The 8872-nt window shown below is 35.0% G+C and overlaps 1 protein-coding gene across 2 annotated transcripts in view; it reads right to left on the reverse strand.

The window, feature by feature from the left end:
- The window catches only part of LOC107717336 (DNA repair-scaffolding protein-like), a 43769-nt gene that overhangs the window by 22282 nt on the left and 12615 nt on the right, over window positions 1-8872 (reverse strand). For both annotated transcript variants that reach the window (XR_001637308.1, XM_016524040.1), the window contains exons 3-4: window positions 2562-2774; window positions 498-709 (exon numbers count right to left, since the gene is read on the reverse strand). The gene's annotated coding sequence lies outside the window, so the exon portion shown is untranslated. The remainder of the gene's footprint in view (window positions 1-497; window positions 710-2561; window positions 2775-8872) is intronic.

The raw sequence follows: 8872 nt of genomic DNA on the forward strand, positions 1-8872 counted from the left end.
TTATATATATATATATATATATATATATTGTGTGCATGTTCTCACTACTGTTCAAAAGTTTGGGGTCAGAAAGTATTTTTTAAAGAAATGAAATTGATCAGAAGTGAGAGTTCAGACATTTATAATGTTAAAAATATTTCTATTTCAAATAAATGCTGTTGGAATGAATTACACTTTAAAATTTATTAAAATAGAAAAAAAACAGAAAAAAATTAAAATTAAATTATTTTGCAATATTACTGTTTTTACAAATGCAATCAAATAAATGCAGCCAAGGTGAGCAGAAGAGACCTACCAACCCCAAACTTTTGAACAGTAGTGTATACATTTATTTAAATATATTTATTAAACAACACACATTTCTTCAAGGATTTTAGAAGATCTTTGACCAAAACAGTTTTTTGTGTGTGTTGCAACAGTATACAGGACTTTTCCGTTTTTTTTCTCCAATGTAACAATGTTATTCAAACCAGAGAAATGAAACAGAGGTCCAGTACCTGTCGATGTGTTGCGGTGGTGCTGATTCTGATGGAGGTCTGTCCAGTGCTCTGTGCTGGAGAGAAGCTCTGTGAAGGGACTGAGAGATGGGTATGCAGTAGACCCTCTGAACGACCACCTCAACAGGACCACTCTGAGAGCCCGACGACCCACAATCCTCCACTGCGTCCAGCAGAGACTTCCGAACTCCTCGTCTGTTCAACTCACCGACCTGAGGATGGAAAAATGGAAACATTGGCATTTCATTTTTTCCAAACCACACCAATAGAAATTGTTTTTATGACTTTTACACAATATGACCACAGAATGGCACCACCAATTTATTAAGTCAGTGTCACCTATGTCACCTCAAATCGGCAACTCTTACTGAAAATGAATGGTTTACAGTTTCTCTCATTCAGTACGTTTACATTAAGACATTATGATTAAGGCAATACTCTGATTAAGAATCTACCATGTAAACAGAGATTTTTGATTACCTTAATCCGGCTAAAGTCATAATCGAAGTAAACAGAAATCGAATTAAGACATGTGGAGTATTCCTATTTTAGTCGCATTACTGAAGTGCAGTAAAGACATGTACACACCTTAAAGACCAGACTTATAAGTGCATAACCGCCACCTATCTCTCAAATGGACCATTGACACTCCATCTACAATCTCAATTAGGAGTGTCAATGGACCACTTGAGAGATAGGTGGCGGTAATGCACTTATAAGTCTGGTAAATAATTAGATTACTGATGTCCATGTAAACGTAGTCAGTGATGGCCCTTGAAGGACCAAACCAAACAGCCTTAACCACTAAATCACAACACTCTTAGCAGCTAACAAGTGGAATTTAACTAAAAAACATCTACAATACTGTTCAAAAGTTTATTAAGATTTATTTTTAAGAAATTGACGCTTTTATTCAGCAAGTATGCATTAAATTGATCAAAAGTGACAGTTAGGACATTTATAATGTTACAAAAGATTTCAAATAAATGCTGTTCTTTTGAACTTTCTATTCAAAAAAGAATCTTGGCCATTCACTGACATTATAGGACTGACAGACTGCAATGGTTTGTGTTAAAAATCTTCATTTGTGTTCTACTGAAGAAACAAATTCACCTACATCTTGGATGCCCTGGGGGTAAGCAGATAAACATCAAATTTTCATTTTTGGGTGAACTATCCCTTTAATTTGAGAAGTATGTATAAAGTTACAAAAGATTTCAAATAAATGCTGTTCTTTTGAACTTTCTATTCAAAAAAGAATCTTGGGGAAAAAAATCAAGGTTCCCACAAAAATATTAGGCAGCACTGTTTTAAACATTGATAATAACAAATGTTTCTTAAGCATCAAGAAATTAGAATGCGGCATATTAGAATGATTTCTGAAGGATCATGTGACACTGAAGACTGGAGTAATGATGCTGAAAATTCAGCTTTGATCACAGGAATAAATTATATTTTAAACTATATTCAAATAGAAAACCACACAACATTGCAGCCCACAGACTTTTATTCTATCGACAAAAAACAAGATAACGGTAAGTAAATTATGACAAAATAAAATATAAATTTTTGGTGGAATTTCCCATTGTGTTTTGTTTGTATGCTCACATTTTTGATAAGACCTCAAAAAGATCTCAGAGTAGCAGATGATAGTTACTCTGTATTTTGAAAACTGTGGCTAACACTTTATGTGTTTACAACCAACACAGACTCTGTATGGACAAAACTGCACTGCTTATTTTGAGTAGTACAATAACAGAGGGAAAGTGCAAAGCCTCATTCATCAAATGTTTTTTATAAAAAGAAATTGTTACGCCAGGGTCTTGTCGAACAGGAAAATTTGGCTTCGCTTTCACACTAAAGCAAATATTTATGCATAAAAACATCCCTCATAAATCATCTGCGCTCATGAGTGTCACACAGGAAACGGCAGCTGTCTCCATTCCAACTGCACTTTCACACATTTTTATGTGTGGCCGAATTCGGAATCTAACATAGACCGTCACACTTCTGGGAATCTCCGTTTCCTTCCCGTGATCACATGAGAGAGGACAGCTGACGAACCTGTTTACAGGGAATGGATGTCTCGGTTGACACTTGGCTCGTCCCTGACCGCCACAGGCTCCTGGTTAACGGCGGAGGTCTGCATTTCTCCACAGCGACCGCGGCTCTCGGACCTCGCCTCCGTTATCCGGCTTAGTCTCTTCGCAGACATTCTGACTGAAGTGGGTGTTGAGAATTATGGGATAGCGTTCACCCTCCACAACCAGATTCTGCCTAGAGAGACAAAAATACAGGTCTGATGGTTGTAATGTGTTGTTTTTGGAAAATAGTTACAGCAAACCTTTTGGAAATGCCAAATGATGGTTTTTATGACAGCTTGACACTTTAAAAACATTCATAAAACTCAACTGCATTGATTTTTGTCTACGTTGATAGATTGACAGCAATCTCACCAAGCACAACCACCTCCACACTTCTCACACACATAAAAGAGTCTCAAAATATCACATGAACGCTCAAGCCCTTCCCTCTCTGGGTGGAAAACAACTGTTAGTGACTGACTGATCAACAAAGATGCAGGCAGTCTGAAAACATGTTTATATCAAAACGCTTTGTACTTGGCATCTAACAGATCGACTGTGAAACAAGCTGCGCTCTTGTGATAATGGTTTGCCTTGGTGTGTCTTAGTAACAGAGCAAGAATAAGCACACAAAACAAGTGTTAGATGTTGTTTGCCAAAAGAAAGATGTGAATTTATGATTCAATGCAGAGTGGTATCTAAACATGGCTACTCCTGAAGCACCATTCATCTTTTTTTCTTTTCAAACAGATACAAATCAGCTCCAAAGTGGATCAGACTTCATGCTGATGGCGAAATGAGATAAGTTTAAGCCTACCTGGCAAAAAGCTAGAGATGCACAATTTGAGGGGGAAAAAATGAACTGCAATTTTTCTGATAAATTTGTGATTGCAATTTAGAAAAAATCCAGGTTTGCTGTGCGTGTTATAGGGCTGCACAATTTGGCCAAAAATTTGTGATTATATATCAGAATGGCGGATAAAATAATAATTATAATAATAATACATGAAAAACTAAAAAATATATATATACTAAATAAAAGTACAAAAATTACTAAATAAACCAAAAGAGGAAATATTCCAATTTAAATTTTTCACTGTAAAATAAAAACATTTAGTATTTAATTTATTTTAATAATTAAACAATAATAATTGTATTTTATATTACAACCATAAAATGAAAATAATACATAAAACACACAAAAAAATAAAAAATAATAAAATAATTTATTATAATTATTACTACTAATAAAAAACAATAAAAATACAAAAAACTTAAAAGAAAGAAATAATAAAATAAAAAATAAAATACTAAATAAAAATATAAAATTACTAAATAAGGCAAAATAAGAAATGTATTACTGCTATTGTAATATTTCACTGTAAAATAAAAATAGAGTATTTAAAAAAAAAAATTATTAAAATAATAATAATAATTTTATTTTACATTACAACCATAAAATGAAAATAATATATTAAAAAGAAATAATAAAAACAATTCATTATTATTACTAAATAAAATACAAAAACAGAGTTAAAGAATAAAATATTATTATTATTATTTTAATTATATTATTTTATTACAACCATAAAATTACAATGCTAACATTTATGGCTTATGACTTCATTTCTTTATTTTCAAGAACATTCAATCATTTACTGTGAACCGAGCCGTTTTGAGACACTGAAAATCGAAGGATGAGAACACAGTGCCACACTTCACTGTAAAAAACCCTAACCGTAATGCATGCATTTATTTAATTAAATCGCACTAAGCCATTTTGCAATTTTCAGTTTCATTCTGATTATGCAGCCCTACAGCTATGATCAGTTTCATTATTATAACTGGAAATATCTACACTATTAGGCAGTACTCACTGGAGCGTGTGCAGGAAAGTGTTTATAACTAGTTATTGATATGAAGCACATGGGGACAAAAGCCTGCAAATGACATATGTATTTCTATGAAAACATCTGCACGTTGGTTTAAAAGCACTGTCATGGATGCATGAGAATGTACCATTCCCAGGGCTTCAGAAGTAGGTTGCAAATAGCCTGATCAATCTTTGCGCTGAGTGTATAGGGTAATTTGTCACAGATCTGTTCCAAACAAACATGTCTTCAATAAACGGAGGCCTCCACTCCACTACAAGCCGGGGCCTGCAGAGCTCATGTCATGAGACGTAACACGTACGTCAGCATTCAAATCAGCCTGCCCTGAGAGAGAATTGAACAGGTGCCAGCAGAGACGAGTAATCACACTGAACCTAGTGAACTTCAGCCAACAGCGCACAGCTCCAGGGCAGCCAGCAAAGGCAAGTTTACACAGGAGAGGTGGAGGTCCTCTCCACCCTAGTGCAAACAAGCGCTTTTCTCAACATGCTGTCAAACTAAGAAGAATAGGATAGAAAATTCCAGTCTTTGACAATCCAACAGTGACAGGTCAAAAAATCAAGATAATATATATATATTTTTTTTTTTTTCTTTTTTTTTTCTTGTTGGCCATTAAGTCTAGAAACGAGAAAGTATTTTTACTGTGTGCAATAACTAATAATATTGTAAGTAATATTATAATTGATAAAATTATTTATAATTTTAAAATTTATCATTATAATTTAATTTGATTGTATAATTTATCTACATTTTAGAATAATAAAGTAATCAAAACTATGAAATACTAACACTAATGGAAGCATCACAGGTAATCAAAACTATCTTGTATTTTAACATCTTATATTTCAACCAAATTCATGAGGTGCATCATGGGATGCTTTTCCAAAAATCTTGAAGGCATTCCCATATATGCTGGGCCTTTTTTTGTGGCTATTTTTCATATCCTGTCAAATTGTTATTATTTTTTTAATATCTTATTTTTAAAATAAAATAAAAATAATTTTTTTATGTTTTTAAGTTATATTTAGTGTTTTTATGTTTTTTATATATATATATATATATATATATATAAAACTGACTTTATTACTCTAAGATGTAGATAAATGATTAATAAATATTTTAATTGTAAATCATTAAAATTAAATTAAAATTAATAATTAGAATTTAATATCATTTAATAATTTTGAAATCATATATTTAATTATAATTACACATTTAATAATTAAACATTTTAATATTATAAACCATTTTTTAATAAATTACAATTTTTATAAAAATTAGATCCTATCATACTACTACTAATAAGAAAATAAGAAATAAGTAGGCCTATTCCTTTAAGTTCCTGCATACAAAAAAAAAATTCTCTTTTTATCAGAAATCATATACATATAAAAATACAAAGCAAAGTCTTAGTGATCAGGTGCACAGGAAAATAAAGTCTTAGCAGAGATTTGTTAAGCTCAATGCACACAGAATCACATCGCGATCGTGATATACGTGTGAATGCGTTTCCAGTGGATCTGAGCAGGAAGTCTGAGAACAAACACAAGAGAGTATGCTGACGTCAGAGCTGACACAAACAGGTGAGGGTGCGGCACAGGTGTAATCACTACCTAGTGATGACCGGTATTTCCTTTATAGCTGAACCGTGAAGAAGCTGGGAACAGTGTGTGTGTGTGTGTGTGGTTGTGTGTTTATGTGCAAGGGAGTTGGTCATCAGAAACACTCCAATACAGGCAGTATGGTGAACATAATCCAAAGCAGTTTACATGACTGTCAATTTTTGACTCAGACTTTAATGTATGGCAAGTGGTTCTCAAATGCCACCATTAATAATATACTGATATTAATAATATACTAACCATTAATAATATACTAATATGCTGCCACCAAATAATAAACCGAAACTATATATGCAAAATAACATTTTTAAAAAAACAATACGTTATCAACTTGGAGATGAAAATATTTCCCATATCTTTTGTTGTCGTTGTTAACAGCCACGCATCCGATCAAACTGCAAAAATTTAGTGCAAATACCTCTATCACTTGGTACATAGAAACTAACCAAATTCGATGGATAACAAGAAAGTCAGGTTAAAAAGGATATTTAGAAACCCAAACTGTCAATTTCTTTGCTCGGTTTGAGAACAGAGACAACCTGACAACGGTCACAATTCCAGCCACAGAGGATGATCAGCTTCGGACACTGAGCATTTGTGATGTACATCGCATGTGGCGGCCGGAGAGTAAATCCGCACAAAGCTCAGGGACTGTGCTGAACAACTTGCTGGAGTTTTCACTGACATCTTCAATCTGTCATTGTCTCCGGCATCAGTCCCCAAGTATCTAAAATCAGCCATCATTGTGCCAGTGCTGAAGAAAATGAACATCACTTCTCTAGACGACTATTGACCAGTGGCCCTCACTCCAATAGCGATGAAGTGTTTCGAAAGACTCATCCTCTCGCACACTCCAAAGTGTGAGACTTAAAGACTCCATACCGGCCTCACTCGACCCATATCAGTTTGCATACGGAGCGAAACAGGTTCACAGAGGAAGCCATCACCCTGGCTCTTCACACTGCTCTGAATCACCTGGAGAGACAGAACACGTCATGGACTATAGCTCTGCATTCAACACTGTCATCCCCTGCAAACTGACCAGAAAACTCCACCAGCTAGGCCTGAGCCCACTGCTCTGCAACTGGATACAAGATTTCCTGGCAGAGCGCCCCCAGGCAGTGAGACTGGGCCCCTACACATCCTCCACCATCACTCTGAGCACAGGTACACCACAGGGGTGTGTGCTCAGTCCTATCCTGTACTCCCTCTTCACCCACGACTGTGTTCCTGCATCTGACACCAACACCATAGTAAAGTTTGCAGATGACACGACTTTAGCTGGCTGATCACAGACAATGACGAGTCAGCCTTAGACTTGTGCCGGTATTCGGTAATGCGATATATCACGGTAATGAATATGCACGATATTGTTATCGTGGGCACTTCTAAATACCGTGAATAATTATATATAACAAATTATTCAGAATTTTGAATGCATTTCTATAGAGCGGAGATCCAGAACCTAGAGGACTGGTGTTTGAGGAACAACCCGTCTCTGAATACTGGCAAGACCACGGAGCTCATCGTTGACTTCAGGAGATCCCAGAATCGGAATTATGCTCCAGTCTTCATCAGCGGAGAGAGGGTGGAGAGGGTTCCCAGCATCTGTTTTCTAGGGGTTCACATCACAGAGGACCTTACCTGGACCACTAACATCACTGCACAAGTAAAAAAGGCACAGCTGCAGTTGTATTTCCAGAGAACAATGCAAAAAGCTGGACTGCCACAAGAACTGCTGGCAACATTTTACCGCTGCTCCATAGAGAGCATCATAACATACTGCATCTCAACGTGGTATCTCAGCTGCACTGCACCGGACAGCAGGCCGCTTCAGCGTGTTGTCTCCAGAGCACAAAGGATTGTCAGGACACATACAGAACATGGTGTCTCAGAAAGGCAACTAACATCTGCAAGGACTTCACACATCCTGGTCATCACCTCTTTGAACTGCTGCCATCTGGCAGGCGTCATAAAGCCAATTATGCTCGCACAACCAGATTTAAGAACTTTTTTTTTTACAAACCTGAACTCACAATATATACCGTTTATAGTGTTTATGTTTCTTTTACCTATTTATTTATTACTTATTGTTCTCTACTTGTTATCTGCTGTCTTAAAGAGCTGCTAACACTATTTCGTTGTTCTGTACCACTGGGTGCATACAATGACAAATTCATGAATTCATTCATAAACATCTGCACTAAGATCAAATTGGTGGTTCATAGAAATTCTGAAACTTTCAAGGTTCATCAGTTATTCAGTTCTTGAATTTGAATAAAATTTTAAAGTTTTAATCTGAATTGAACTTCATAAGTGTCATTTTTTACTAGAAAACAATGGTTTGTCATTGGTTTTGAATGATGGTTTGAAAAACCTTGTCTGATAGTTTAAAGAAGTTCATAAAGTTAAAAGGTTTTATAAGCTGTTTGAAATATAACCTAGAAATTTGTACTAGTTTTTTTTTTTTTTTTTAGTCATTTTTTGAAAACAATGGTTTGTCATTGGTTTTGAATGATGGTTTGAAAAACCTTGTCTGATAGTTTAAAGAAGTTCATAAAGTTAAAAGGTTTTATAAGCTGTTTGAAATATAACCTAGAAATTTGTACTAGATTTTTTTTTTTTTTTTTTACTATTTTAAATATCTGACTCTTTAATTCCAATTTACTTCCTGTGGGGAGTGGCTGAAGCAATAAAAATTCCACCTGATGAACTGAAAGGAAGTCAGTTCTTAACTTTGGAATTTTGCCCAACCCTGTGTCACACTGCATGACAAA

This window comes from Sinocyclocheilus rhinocerous, unplaced genomic scaffold (assembly GCF_001515625.1).
Source record: "Sinocyclocheilus rhinocerous isolate Xijiao unplaced genomic scaffold, SAMN03320098_v1.1 scaffold1694, whole genome shotgun sequence".
Lineage (NCBI taxonomy): Eukaryota > Metazoa > Chordata > Actinopteri > Cypriniformes > Cyprinidae > Sinocyclocheilus > Sinocyclocheilus rhinocerous.